Below are 15023 nucleotides of genomic sequence, written 5' to 3'. Positions count from 1 at the left end.
GGAGGAAGACCACGATTAGGAGGAAAAGAGGGAGTAAGAGGGGGAAGAGGAAAAGGAGGGGGAGGACAAGGATGGGGAGAAGGTTCAACTTTAATTGTAAACATGATTCTGTCCTTGCTGTTCTCATAATTTTCCACAATCTGCTTGCTCCCTGAGTTTTCTTGCCTAAATCTTCTTTGCTTAACAGTTGCAGAAATGATTAAGCAGATTTAATTAATATTATATCAGTGAAGAGGAATATTTCAAGTTTTAGTCTGACAACTTCCTTTTCTTGCCAAGGACTAAATGCCACCTACTTGAAGGAGAAGTCTGGCCCATTTCTCCTACCCTCTGGGGATTCATGTTCAATGAATTTCATTGTCATTTTAAGAACAAGATTTCTTCTCTGTGTACCAGGATGAAAGGACTGAATGGGATCCAGGCTGTAAATCAAAAATTGGGGCAAAAGTATTACAGGTTATCTGATCCACTTCTCTATTTTCACAGATGAGGAAACCAAAGACCCTTTAAACTGATTCAGTTTCCCAAATTAGTTAAGGAATAACGGGGCTTTGGCCATGAACCCTCTTCTATCAGTTAAAGCTCTTTTGACACACTCCGACTCTCTATAAATTGTAAAGTAACAGCAAGTAAACAGAAAGAGCAGAGAATTAATTTTCCTGTATTAGTCCATAGGCTGAACTGGCTGGAGCTGTCTTTGGGCAAAATTTAAAAGCAGCAATAACAGTCCCCATAACTGTCTGCCTAGGACCTCCATGTTCCACAGCTACTGGCGCCATTCACACCTGGAACGCTGCCCTGTGGGCATTGCAGCGTGAGTGCTGCCTACTCTGATCTAGGTTTTTTCCAAACATCATCTCAATTAAAACTGCCAAAAACTGACAATGCAAATATCATCTCCTGCACTTCACAGACAGTGCTCTCAGAGCCTGAGTCACTTGCTTAAGTCACACAACTGATTTCTAGTAGGGTCTTATATTCAGACTTGGATTTACTGAATCAAAAAATACTATATTCACCATCCCAAGAAAATGTGCTTGTTTCTTGGCAACCTCCTTTCAAATATTCACATTAATTCTCTGAGGCCCTTTACTATATCTGTTCTCCCTAGCCAAGAGCCATTTTGTGGCTTGTTACTCCTAGGAGTACCCTCTGCACCACAGTTCAACAGACAGACATCTCACCTGCACAGCCAGGCTATATGCAATGTTCAAGGAGCCTCAAGTGATGAACTGATACATGCTTAGACAAGGGCACCAAAGCACACATTGAGAACTCACCTCCTTTTTTTGTTGTAAGTATACATTTCCATACAATATTATCAATGCTGATACATGGGTGTCCAGCTGACCTACTGGAGTAGAAATACTTCAACTTCTTGTGTTAGGCAGAAGGAGAGGATAATACCAGGACTGGCAGGTGAAGAGGAGTTAGAGGGGGCAGGCCTGGCTTTTTGTACTTCTCAAGTAATATTTAAATGAATATTGTACCGAATCTATGAAGAAGCTAGAAGGTACTTATTTCTTTAGTGGTCTCTAGTATTTCCATTTCTTTGAGATAAAAATTATGGACAATGCAATCTCTCTGAGCCTTCACATCTCTGCTTTGAACCCATGCCATATATTAAAAACAAGTGTCTCATTAAAATTTTAAATGTATGCCTACAACCACAATCTTCATGTTTTAGGGCAATATAGTCATCAATATTCTCTGGCTGCTCTGTTTTGTTTTTTTTTTTTGTAATATCTCAAATTTTTCAAAGAAATATTAATCATCTTTGAATGAAGCAACTTTATCATCTACCAGTTAAAAAAATGGTTTGATTTCTGGTGTATTATAAATATTGATATTTTATCAAGTTTTTTCTATAGCTTTTGAGATTATCATATTTCCCTTTATTCCAAGGGTAAGCAACATTTTCTAGAAAGGATCATACAGTATATATTTTTGGCTTTGTGAGCTATATTATCTTTGTTGCAACCAATCAACTCTGCTATTGTAGAATGGAAGCAATTACAGACCACAGGTAAAGGAGTGGGCATAACTGTTTCCCAATAAAACTTTATTAACAAAAAAAGGAAGTAAAATGGATGAGAGACTAGCATTTCAAAATACGAAAAATTCTTTCTGGTTGATATTGAAGTACTTTATGTAACAGAGTTGAGTGTGAGAGAGAGTGTGTGTGTGTGTCTGTGTGTGTCTGTGTGCTTCTTTATAGTATAAAATTGCTTTCAGGAAAGTTGTGCAACCAACCCAATTACCAATTTCTGTTCTTCCAAAGAAGGAATTACTCCTAGGAAGTATATTGACTCTGGGGAATTCCGGCTGGTTAGATTCACAGCCCCACATAGAAAACCTAGGTGCCTCCTGGCATCGTTGTTTAACCAGTACGACTTCTCCCAATCCTTCTTCTGGATACTGTGATTTAGAGTTTAAAAAAATCTCCTCCAGTTAGCAAAGATAAAGTCTGTGTCTGCCATTATCCTTATTGCTGTGGAGTGATTACTGAAACAAAGGACCAAAATTACCTTTATTCAATCATCTAACAAATGGAAGCCTTCTCTTTATAGATCATTTGTGTTTTTTTAATTATATTTCATTTTATTTTTTAAAATGTAGAAAAAACACCAGGTCCACTCAAATACAGTCATTTGCTTTGTCACCAAAAAAGCAAATTAATAGAAAAAAGATAAGTCTTTTCAACAAACGATGCTGGAACAATTGGCCATTCATATTGAAGACTATGAATTTAGACACAGATTTTATACTCCTCACAAAAAATAACTCAAAATGGATCATAATCCTAAATGTAAGATGCAAAACTACAAACCTGCTAGAAAATAACACAGGAGTACCTCTAGGGGACCTTGGGTCTGACAATGAGTTTGTAGATACAACAGCAAAAATATGGTAATTCATAAAAATTAAAAATTTTTGCTCTGTGAAAGAGAATGAGCAAGTAAAAGCACTCTAGACCAACTCGTTGTATGCTAAGTCACTTCAGTTGTGTCCAGCCCTTTGTGATCCTATGGACTGTAGCCCGCCAGGCTCCCCTGTCCATGGGATTCTCCAGGCAAGAATACTGGAGTGGGTTGCCATACCCTCCGCCAGGGGATCTTCCTGACCCAGGGACTGGACCTAAGTCTCTTATGTCTCCTGCATTTGCAGGTTGGTTCTTTGCCACTAGCACCACCTGGGACTGCTTAAACCCAGGACTGCTTTAGACCAAGACTGCTTAAAAGTAAGACTCTAAAAGTTCAAGATGATGTGTTAAGTTGATAAGTAACTAGCTGTCAGAACCAAGCTCACCACTATTTTAAGAAAAACAACAAATTCAAACATTCAATTCTATATAAACATGATCCTTGTGAAAACTACAATGTTGAGTGTCCAATATACAGTAAAATAATTACTAAACATGCAAAAGAACAAAACAATATATACTCATTAAGAGGACAGCAATCTTAAATATTCTAATAATATGACTTCAAAATACATGAAGCAAAAACTGATAAAACTATAAAGCAAAAGAGACAAAGCCATAATTTCAGTAAGAAATTGCAATAGCCTTCTCTCAAAATTAAAAGAACATATAAATAGATCATCATCACTATAGATACAGAGGATCTTACGCACTGTCAACCAACTTGACCTAATCAGCATTATAGACCACTCAACCCTATGAGAATGGAATGTGTATTAATATTAGTTCACAGCCCAGCCAATCCACAAAGAAAACTCCAAGCCCAGATCACTTCACTGATAATTTCAACCAAATACTTAAGGAAGAAATATTATCATTAAACATAAACTCTTTCAAAAAACTGAAAAGGACAGAATATTACACAATTTATTTTATGAGAACCACATTACTCTGATATCAAAACATGAAGACATTAATAAGAAAACTAGATGCTAATATCCCTCACGAATGCAGATGTAAAAATTCTAAACAAAATTTTAGCAAGTTGAGTCAAATAAAATATTAAAACTATAACACATTACAACCAAATTTGTTTTTTCTAGGAAGTCAGGGTTGGTTGAACATTTGGAAATAAAAATAAATGTATTTTAACATATTAATAAACTCAACAAAAATACCAATTTAAGGGAAACAAAAAAGTCACTGAACAAAATCCAACATACTTGGTATATATTCCTAGCAAACTAGAAAAAAAGGAATTTACTCAACTGGATAAAAGGCACAAACAAAAAACTCACAGTTAATTTCATACTACATAGTGAAAAACTAAACACTTTGAAATAAGACAAAGATTTCTAGTCAATATTATACTGGAGATTCTAGCTAATGAAATAAATCATGAAAAATAAATTGAAACCATTCAGATTGGAAAGGAAAAATAAAACTCTTTTATTCATAGATTACATGATTTTCTAGATGTAAAAGCTAACAGAATCTGCAAAGAATGCTGTCATCACTAATAAGTGGTTCAGTAAGTCTGCAGAACACAAGAACAATAAAACCAACTGTATTTCTATATAACAAGCAAAAAACCAGAATTTGACATTTAAAAAATATCAATTACAATAACAAGAATTTAAGAGTGATTAATAAAAGAGGCAAAAGACTTGTACGCTGAAAACTACAAAAGATTGGTTAGAGAAACCAAAGAAATCTAAATAAAGAAGAAACAGACTTTGCTCATGGTTCAAAAGACTCAATGAGGTTAAGGGATCACTTCACCCCAAATTGATTTACATATTCAACATGCTGCTGCTGCTGCTGCTGCTAAGTCACTTCAGTCGTGTCTGACTCTGTGCGACCCCATAGACAGCAGCCCACCAGGCTCCCCCGTCCCTGGGATTCTCCAGGCAAGAGCACTGGAGTGGGTTGCCATTTCCTTCTCCAATGCAGGAAAGTGAAAAGTGAAAGTGAAGTTGCTCAGTCATGTCCGACTCCTAGCAACCCCGTGGACTGCAGCCTACCAGGCTCCTCCGTCCATGGGGTTTTCCAGGCAAGAGTACTGGAGTGGGTTGCCATCGCCTTCTCCAACATATTCAACATAATCCCATTCAAAATCTTCAAAGACTTGTTTTTCAGAAATTAAAAATCTGATTCTAAATCTCATGGAAATGCAAAATTCCCAGAATAGCCAAAAGCATTTTGAAAATTAAGATCAGATTTGGAGGATTAACACTAAAAAAGTTTAAAGCTTAATTTAAAGCTAGAACAATAAAGACAGTGTGATATAAATGTAAAGACAGCAAAATAGATCAACAGAACATAAATAAGGTCACATGTAAATGAACAACTGATTTTCCAAAAAGTGCAAAGATAATTAATTCAGTGGAGAAAGGACAGTCTTTTTAACAAAGGTGCTGAATCAACTGAATATACACACACCAAAAAAAAAAACTCATTCATACCTCATCCAAAATATAAAAATTACATAAAAATTAACTGACAATAAGTCATTGACCATAATAAAAACTTATATCTAATAAGCATGTAGTAAATTAGAAAAAAATCTTTGTGACTTTGAGTTAGGCAAAGATTTTTAGATACACAGAAAAATGGATGACCCATGAAAGAACAAATTAATAATTAGACTGCATCAAAATTAAAATTCTGCTTTTTGAAAGACATTGGGAAGAGAAGGAAAGGACAAATCTAAACTGGGAGGGAAATTACAGATAAAATAAAGGATCTCTTAAAACTCATTAATTAGAAAAATAAACATGCCATTTAAAAATCTGCATAAGAGATATGGAGAGACACATCTAAGAAGACATACAAATAGAAATAAAATAGAAAATAAACACAGGAAAAGTTGTCCAAATTGTTATTCATTAGCGAGATGTAAATTAAAACCACAATATAACATCACCACATGCCATTTAAATGACTACAATTAAAAAAGACTGATCATATCAAATTTTGGTGACTGTATCAACTAAAAGTAGAACTCATGCTTTGATGCAGGGAATACAAATATTTCCCTTATGACCCAACAATTCTATATAGGCCTTATCCAAGAGAAATAAAAGTGTTATATGGACACAAAAACTTTTTTAAGAATCTTCTTAGTATCTTTATTATAACAGTTGAAAACCTGAAACAAATGTCTATCCTAGTGGTATGAATAAGCAAACTGGACACCTCAATAGTGCACTACTACTCAGAAATGAAGTACGAAAACATACAGCATATATCTCACCAATGGGCTGAGCAAAAGACGTCAATACAAAGGTAACACATACTTCATGTAATTTTACTCATATGAAATTCTAATACAGAAAATTGGTTGTACAGAGAGCAAGTCAGTGGTTGTCTGTGACCAGGAGTGGTAACTTGCAAATGTGGAATTTGACTGAAAAGTGACACAACTAAACTTTTGGGGATATTGGAATGATTGGCATGAAGATTTATCAAAGCATATTAAAATCTACAGCTAAATCTGGTACATTTCACCGAATATAAATTATACCTTATTAAAGGTGATTTCAGCTACAGTTCATCTTATCTCCACGAAACATCCTGACCACAATACCCATTCGATAGTGAACAGTGACTCTACATAATTTTCTGTACTTAATGTAATTGAATTCACCTTTATTTCAAAAAAAGAATGGGCATCAAAGGAAAGTTTGAAAATAACCTTCTAGAAATGTACCGGCTTGTTTTCAAAACAATCATTTATGTAACTGAGATTAAAATGTAACTGGCCATTTCAGCTGAAGCAGATAAAAATCTGGGTTGCTGAAACTTGTTTAGCTGCTCTATAAAATAGCTGCAGTATCACTGGCACTTATTAGGCACGAATCGTGGTGCAACCTTCCTGTTTAAAGACATTAGCAGAACAGCTGCATCCCGAGTTATAATGATGTGTTTGAGGGCAGCATAAAGTCTGTAGGTGCAAGAAGGCTATGGGGGTTCATGCAATGGTTCCCATTAATAGCAATGACTCTTAACTTGGCTTTTGCTTTCAAACCCTCATTTAGTCCAGTTCATACCATTTTCCCTCCTTGGCATGGAACTACAGCTATAGTTTTGGCCAAAGCAAGAATGGAAGTTGACATCAAAAGATGTGGCTTTGATTCTCACTCTTGCCCTTTAAACTGTGTGACCTTAGATTGATAATTGATTTATCTTTTTTTTTTTTTTTATTTTCTTCATCTGTAAAATGGAGATCACTGTTCCCATCACATGAGTGTTTTAAATATTCAATTCTGTAATGTAAAGAGGGAATTAGTCATTATAAGCTCTGAGTAAACAATGGTTGGATAGGAAATCAGAGTCTGGTGTAAAAAGCTAAAATGTTGGCGGCCACTCAGAAATGATGCTACAGATACCAGGGGATGACTGAACTATGAGCCTAGAAGAGGATTAACTGAAGGTTGCTCTCCAGGGCAGGCTGGCTCTCAAGTCCAACAGAGGAAATATTAGCAAAGTGGTAGTCTAGGCTGCAATGTTAGCTGAACTGGATTAAATACTGGGTTAACTCAGGTTACCCTCTTTCCAGCTTAATCTGATCAAGTATCTCTTTTAACTGTAATCCAATCCACAGAGAGGAAGAAAAGGACCTCTCCCAACCCTCATAAAAAACCTTCCTCAGGAATAATTGCCAAATAAGAATGTCTTATTTAAACTGGGCAATTTCATGAGATAAACAGCAGCTCTGACAGGCTTCCATTTTCGGAAAAGTCACTTGACAAATGCAGGTCTTCATACCTGAAATACCAACGTTCTGCTTTAGGGTCTGAGGATTTCTATTCCACTCTGAGGAGAACAAAGTAGCATATTTGAGGTTAACCTGGATTTTTTTTTTTTTTAAGAAAGAAGTGTTAGAATCTATGGTGGCTGCCTCCCAAGAAATCTTGTTAAAAAATAAGACTGGATTCTTTTGATATGTGTGCACTGTTGCCTTAATATCATGTCCTCCTAGTTCCCTAAGAAGGGCCAATGTAAACTGAGCCACTGCATGAGTAATAGACTTACACACCAAAGAGAAACTTAACCTGAACCAGGACAATTTTTGTCTACAAAGCTCTTACTGCAAAGCCTTTCCAGGAAGTTGCCTATCAAGCCCTAGGCCACATCCAGAACTAAATCTTTTGCAAATTTACAAAGTAAATTTGTGCAGGAGGGGCAAAGTACCAAAACTATGTATGGGAGTTACAAAAAAAAAAAAAAAAAAAATCCTGCTGACAACACACAGGGAAGTTGGAGAAAATTTATCACTTAGGCCAGTAATTGACAACACTGTCTTTGAGACACTGCAGTTTGCTTGCAGTAATAGTCTTAAAGTTTGTTTTACAATGTTCTGCAACAATAACCCAATTCACTTTCACTGGAAAAAAACACTTATCATGGAGCACTTTTATGAGGAGATTGGGAAACTTTAACCAAAATTAACAAATATAAGTTTTAAAATTAATTTATCCTAGAGTTAGCAATGCAATGGCACCCCATTCCAGTACTCTTGCCTGGAAAATCCCATGGATGGAGGAGCCTGGTAGGCTGCAGTCCATGGGGTCGCTAAGGGTCGGACACGACTGAGCGACTTCACTTTCACTTTTCACTTTCATGCATTGGAGAAGGAAATGGCAACCCACTCCAGTGTTCTTGCCTGGAGAATCCCAGGGACGGGGGAGCCTGGTGGGCTGCCGTCTATGGGGTCCCACAGAGTCGGACACGACTGAAGCGACTTAGCAGCAGTAGCAGCAATATTGAACATTTATTACTCTACAAACTATTAACTTCCATAAGGAAGGGCTAAGAATTCCCAGCACGTTTGGAATTTCGATACAATCAACAGATGCTAATTTTTGTTGAACAAATTGAGTATCTGCTCTATGCCCAATACTGTGTGGGGAATAAATAGTTGCTTAAGAGTATAGGTGAAGGTTTAACCATACTTAATCAAATTTTCTAAGGAAAGCTCATATTTCTCAAAAAATATTTCTCTATCGAATTCCATTCTTTGGCAAGTAAAACTACCAGTTCTGTAACTATGTTCATAGAAAAATTTAAATTAAAATTAAAAATTTAAGTATTTCTACTCCAAAGATCCTAGCTAAGTTTACTTTATTTTTTCCCCTGCGGAGGAAATTTTATGCACAAAATGTTGACAAATGCAGTGATGATCACTGATAGAGTGGAAGCAGAAACCAAAGAAATTATTTTAACTTATCAGTGATGTATTAAAACATAATCTTTCTTTATTGGATAAAACACAAAGTACTCACACAATCAGTTTCAACTTGTCAAAGAACAATTTCGACTAAATCTTTTGTTTTGCCAAAGATAAAAGCTTTTGTTAGAAGAGAGAAAGATAAAGAAAACTGAAAAATAAATTTGAAAAAGCCTTTTTTCTCTTCCAAATTTTAGCAATTATATGCAATGATAACATCAATGAAAATCTAAGCTTATAAGTTTCAAGTATTTTGTGTGTCTATTATTTTATCTTCTTCATACAGAGTTTCTTATTAAGAATACAAAGAGCTTGGCTTTATCACTCTTGTATTTTCTCACTTTAAGTTAGCTTTTCAGGAATGGAAGATTTCTTAAGAATTGACTTAAGAATTAACTAATTTAGCATTTTATATTAATTTTTTCAATAGCTACAGAAAAGCCTGTGGATATGCTTCCTCCTTTTTTTGCCCCAAGTACTTACTTCAAAATAGAGCTAATTTTAATAGAAATAAAAAGAATATAATCACACCCTTCAATCTGGAAAAAGATGTATCTCATATTCTACTTGTATCTCAGATATGTTTCTACAAAATGTTATGCTCCAGTATTTTAGAAAGAAGAAACAGCCTCCTTTCTGAAAAATACATTTATCTATTCAGAAAGAGAAAGATGGGCTGAAGACAGAGTGGGGAAGGGGGTCTGAGGAATGGGGCAGGTAATGCCCATCAAAGTCAAAGTACCGTGGACTCTCCTGCCCTCTAGTGGCTGGATTCTGGGAAAAAAATTAAACTGTTCCATGGATTTCTTTTCTTCTCATGGGTTTATTTTCTCTTTGAAAATGTAAACTAAATACAAAGATGTTTGGCCAATTGGCAACATTTTTTGGAGTATTATGAACAGCCTGATTTTATTCCATCAGGCATATTTATGATCTGGTCTGTATTTTTTCAGTCATTGAAGTAGCATTCCAAACACAAAGTCAGCACTTTGTAAAAGGCACTGGTGGAAAGTCGTCCCCAGCTGTCCCCCAAATTCAACAGCATAGTTTCATAATCATCCACACGCTTTACTCAGTTACCTCCATTTCTCTTAAACATCTAACTTGTTTTAATACCTTGAAACTTAAGAAGTAAGATAAGTCTGGCCCAGTGGTGTCAGTGTTGCACCGTTATATACATACAGGAACCAGCGACGGCTGTCAAAACCAACACAGCTCATGTTCACGTCGTGAGCCTCATATTTAGGTGCGGGTGTAAGGTTAGTTCATCTGCTACACTTAGTATTGTGTCTCTAAAAGTTGTACGCTAATCCTCAATGTATTTATCCTTAAACTTTCCCTTTAAATGGGACTTGCACTTGCAAAAACTTACCCTGAGATATCTTAATAGTGTTCATTGCTAATCTCAACCTGTCAATTTGTAACGCATTTCCATATATTGAATGAGCTTTATAATCACATATGATTCCAACTGACTATACATGCACAAATGCTTTGAAACTTCTCAAAACATTAATTTACCACAAAATGGGTTTGCTCTATAACTTAATATTACAATCACTATCAAACAAACATAGACATTTAATCAAGCTTATGCAGGACTCTTGGCTCAGTAGTAACAGAGTAATAATCAAAATGCAATTTTGTTAGGATTCCCTGGTGGTACGGGGCACAGGTCTTGAGTTTGATCTCTGGCAGGGAGCTAGATCCCACATGCCTCAACTAAGAGTCTGCACGCTGCAATGAAGATCAAAGATCCTGTGTGCCGCAACTAAGACTCAGCGCAAATAAAAAATACATACGCGTGCTGCATGCTAAGTCACTTCAGTGTGTCCAACTCTGCAATTTCATGGACTGTAGCCCAACAGGCTCCTCTGTCCATGGGGATTCTACAGGTAGGAATACTAGAGCGGGTTACCATGCTCTCCTCCAGAGGAGCTTTCTGACCCAGGGATTGAACCCTCGTCTCTTATGTCTCCTGCCTTGGCAGGTGGGTTCTTAACCAGCAGCACCAGCTGGGAAGCCATATAGTATATATATGTGTGTAGATACATATATATGTAACATTGCTTATTTTTGTTTTTCCGTATCTGTCACAAAACTTAGTTGCTGGAATGATAGTATACTGATGGGAGGTTTGCCTTACATTTTCATGGAGAACGTAGATGAAAAGAAATTAACGCCAACTCACAGACACAATCTGAGAAACAATAAACTTCAACAGCAACTGAAAATGTTGTTCATCTGCAGCTTATTCCTGTCAAAGAACGAGCTGAATCTGAACGATCTTTCAGATAGCATTCTTCTAGAAATTTATACATAGTGATGATGATGAAGTCTCATGGTTTAATGTCTGAACTTTTCAAAGTACAGCTCAATAAGTTAATGACAATAATCAGCTATTATCCATTCATCTTCTTGGCTCCAATTTCAAATGTACAAGATTAATACTTGGCTAATTCCCCTCAATGAAATTAATATGGGAAGATACTATTATTATAAATCATTTAAGTACTGAATTCTTTTAAAAAGAATTCAAATCACATTTAAATACTTGTGTTCAATGAAAAGAGTCACTCATTGTCAGGAAACCTGAGTTTTAGTCCCAGTTTAACCATAGATTGCTGGTAATTTTGAAGATGGTTCCTCTATAATATCAGTGGATTAGATTCTTCTATAATTTAAAATTTTTAATCTTATGGAAAGTCAAGGATTTTCAGGCCTTTTATTTAGTATTCACTTTAGAATGACCACATGCCAGATCCATAATATGTGATCAAGGTTTTGGTCAAATTTAATAACCTAGAAAGATGTAGATATTGGAATACTAAAATATACCCATACATAAGAACTTACCAAGGAAGAGCAGCCAACTTGGAACCATATTTGACTGTAAAAGGACTGGCTTGTACTCTACAACCTAATCTTCTAATATCAGTTAAATTACTTTGTTGCAACTTTGTGGGCATGCCAAAAGCTGACCCAGTATTTCCCTGTCCAGCTCCATGCTCTCTGTGTGCTGGACAGGCACAGAGGGTTTCCTTTTTACCATTCACAACTCAATTAATTTCTTAAACATAATAAACACATGCTCTCTAACTTCCTTGCTTTCAACTCCTTTCCAGTTCCTTTAGGAAAAAAAAAAAATCTTTCTCTCTCAAAAAGAAAATGTAATATGGCCTGCTATATGATACATGTAATATTTCATGGGGAAAAAAAAATTTGATTCTGGCTGGATTGGTCCAGCCAGAAGCTTAAAATTTATTGGGGAAGAGAATATATAGCCAAATGACTTTATTAGATCAAAGTCTAATGGAGTAGAGATGTGCTTCCTTACAATGTATTCCTTGGAACTTCAGTCTCACCAGATATTTTTGGTCACTTTGGTTTGGAAAATGGTATCCCACACTCAGTGAAGATTTACAATATATTGCTGTATTTGACATTCTGAGAAGCCTGACATAAAACAAATCTGAGTTTAACTGAGTTTAACTGAGTTTAACCAACGATCCAACAAATTATTTTTAGACCATACAAGATTTTTTTTAGTAGGTAATATGTAACACTCAAAAAATTCTATGCCAGAGATAAATTTTTTTTTAAGTTTTACCTGTTTATTGCTACCAACCCATCTCCATGGAGAATTCCATGGACAGAAGAGTGTGACAGGTTACAGTCCATGGGGTCACAAAGAGTCGGACACAACTGAGAGACTAACACTTTCACCATCACCCTCTACCCCCCATCCCCTGCATACATGCGTGCTCAGTCATGTAATCCCATGGACTGCTGCCCGCCAGGCTCTTCTGTCCAGGGACTTTCCCAGGCAAGAAAAATGGAGTGGGTTTCCATTTCCTTCTTCACAGAGATGAAATTTTATGAGCATAAGAAGAAAGATGAGTTCTGATTAACAATAATCAGTGTTCTAAGTACTTGCCATGGGAAGCACTTTAACACATACTAGCTCAGTAAAGAGATAACTTGATGAAGAATAAATGATTTGAGCTAGGTCTCAAAGAATGAATCCAGGGACAGGTTAAAGAAAAGGTTATTTCAGAAAAAGGTAAGTGTTAATAGAATCACGGAGGCCAGCATATACCAATCATGTTTTGAAAATTATAAACAGAGTGATAGGACTAGCACTTCTCTGAAACAGAACTGGAGAATCAGATTGGAAAACTCAGGGCCAAGCTGTAGACTAAGCAAAGCATGGACATGTTTCTACACAGCGGAACACCTAAGATGCATCTGAGTAGAGTGGCATGATTGCACAACTAGTCCAAACGAGTAGTGTTAGTGACACAAGTGGATCAAAAAACTTAAAAAACACAGAAGTCTTACACTTGGAAGCAAAATCAGGACTCACAAAGAACCAGCTTGCATTTCACTTCCAGAGTTCTTGAGCACATCCAAGGCTTTCTTTGATCTCCACAAAAATGTTTGACTTATCTTCCTCCTCTAACAAAGTCTGAAAGTGAAAGTTGCTCAGTCATGTCTGACTCTTTGAGGCCCCATTGCACCCCACTCCAGTACTCTTGCCTGGAAAATCCCATGGATGGAGGAGCCTGGTAGGACACAACTGAGTGACTTCACTTTCACTTTTCACTTTCATGTATTGGAGAAGGAAATGGCAACCCACTCCAGTGTTCTTGCCTGGAGAATCCCAGGGAGGGGAGAGCCTGGTGGCTGCCGTCTATGGGGTCACAGAGAGTCAGACACGACTGAAGTGACTTAGCAGCAGCAGCAGGACTATACAGTCCATGGAATTCTCCAAGCCAAAATACTGGAGTGGATAGCCTTTCCCTTCTCCCAGGATCTTCCCAACTCAGGGATAAAACCCAGGTCTCCCTCACTGCAGGAGGATTCTTTACCAGCTGAACCACAGGGGAAGCCCCTTCAAACATGGTATTTAACACATACCAAACACTAGTTTTTCTAGGTCAATTGTTTAAACATGTAACAGAATACAACATAAGTAGACAATCTAGGGGCTTTCCTGGTAGCTCAGATGGTAAAGAACCTGCCTGCAATGTGGGAGTTCTGGGTTTGATCTCTGGCTTGGGAAGATCCCCTTGAGGAGGGGCATAGAAAGCCACTCCAGCATTCTTGCCTGGAGAATCCCCATGGAGAGAGGAACCTGGTGGGCTACAGTCCATGGGGTTGCAAAGAGTTGGACATGTGTGAGCAACTCAGAACAGCACAATCTAGACCAAGGACAAAGACAAGAACAATAAAAGGTCTTCATAAGAGACAGGAAATGTGAAGTGGGGCTTTGAACCAAGGGCACGCTAGGAACCAAGATAACCATTTTGACCTGCTGATTGCAGAATGAAAGTAAACTCTTTCCCTTCTGGTCTCTGCTCAGGACACACCCTGACAAAACAGGGATGCTATGCTATGCTAAATCGCTTCAGTCATGTCTGACTCTGCGACCCCATAGACAGCAGCCCACCAGGCTCCCCGACCCTGGGATTCTCCAGGCAAGAATACTGGAGTGGGTTGCCATTTCCTTCTCCAATGTATGAAAGTGAAAAGTGAAAGTGAAGTCGCTCAGTCATGTCCAACTCTTAGCGACCCCATGGACTGCAGCCTACCAGGCTCCTCTGTCCATGGGATTTTCCAGGCAAGAGCACTGGAGTGGGGTGCCATTGCCTTCTCTGGACAAAACAGGGATAGACACCCTCAGTGATCACAGAGCACTGCCTTGTGGGAGGACAGTGCTGCTAGGTTATATGAAGTTCAAGCAAGGGAAGTTTCTCCCTTTAACTAACCAGTCTGTGCCCAGGCTAACCATTAGCTAGAGCAGTGGTAAACCATGTCGCAAATGCTATTCTCAACCACCATCCTCTTCATCTCCAATTATTCTCC

Source organism: Bos javanicus, chromosome 8 (genome assembly GCF_032452875.1).
Source record: "Bos javanicus breed banteng chromosome 8, ARS-OSU_banteng_1.0, whole genome shotgun sequence".
In the NCBI taxonomy this organism is placed as follows: Eukaryota; Metazoa; Chordata; class Mammalia; order Artiodactyla; family Bovidae; genus Bos; species Bos javanicus.
Note: the sequence above shows the minus strand (reverse complement) of the source record.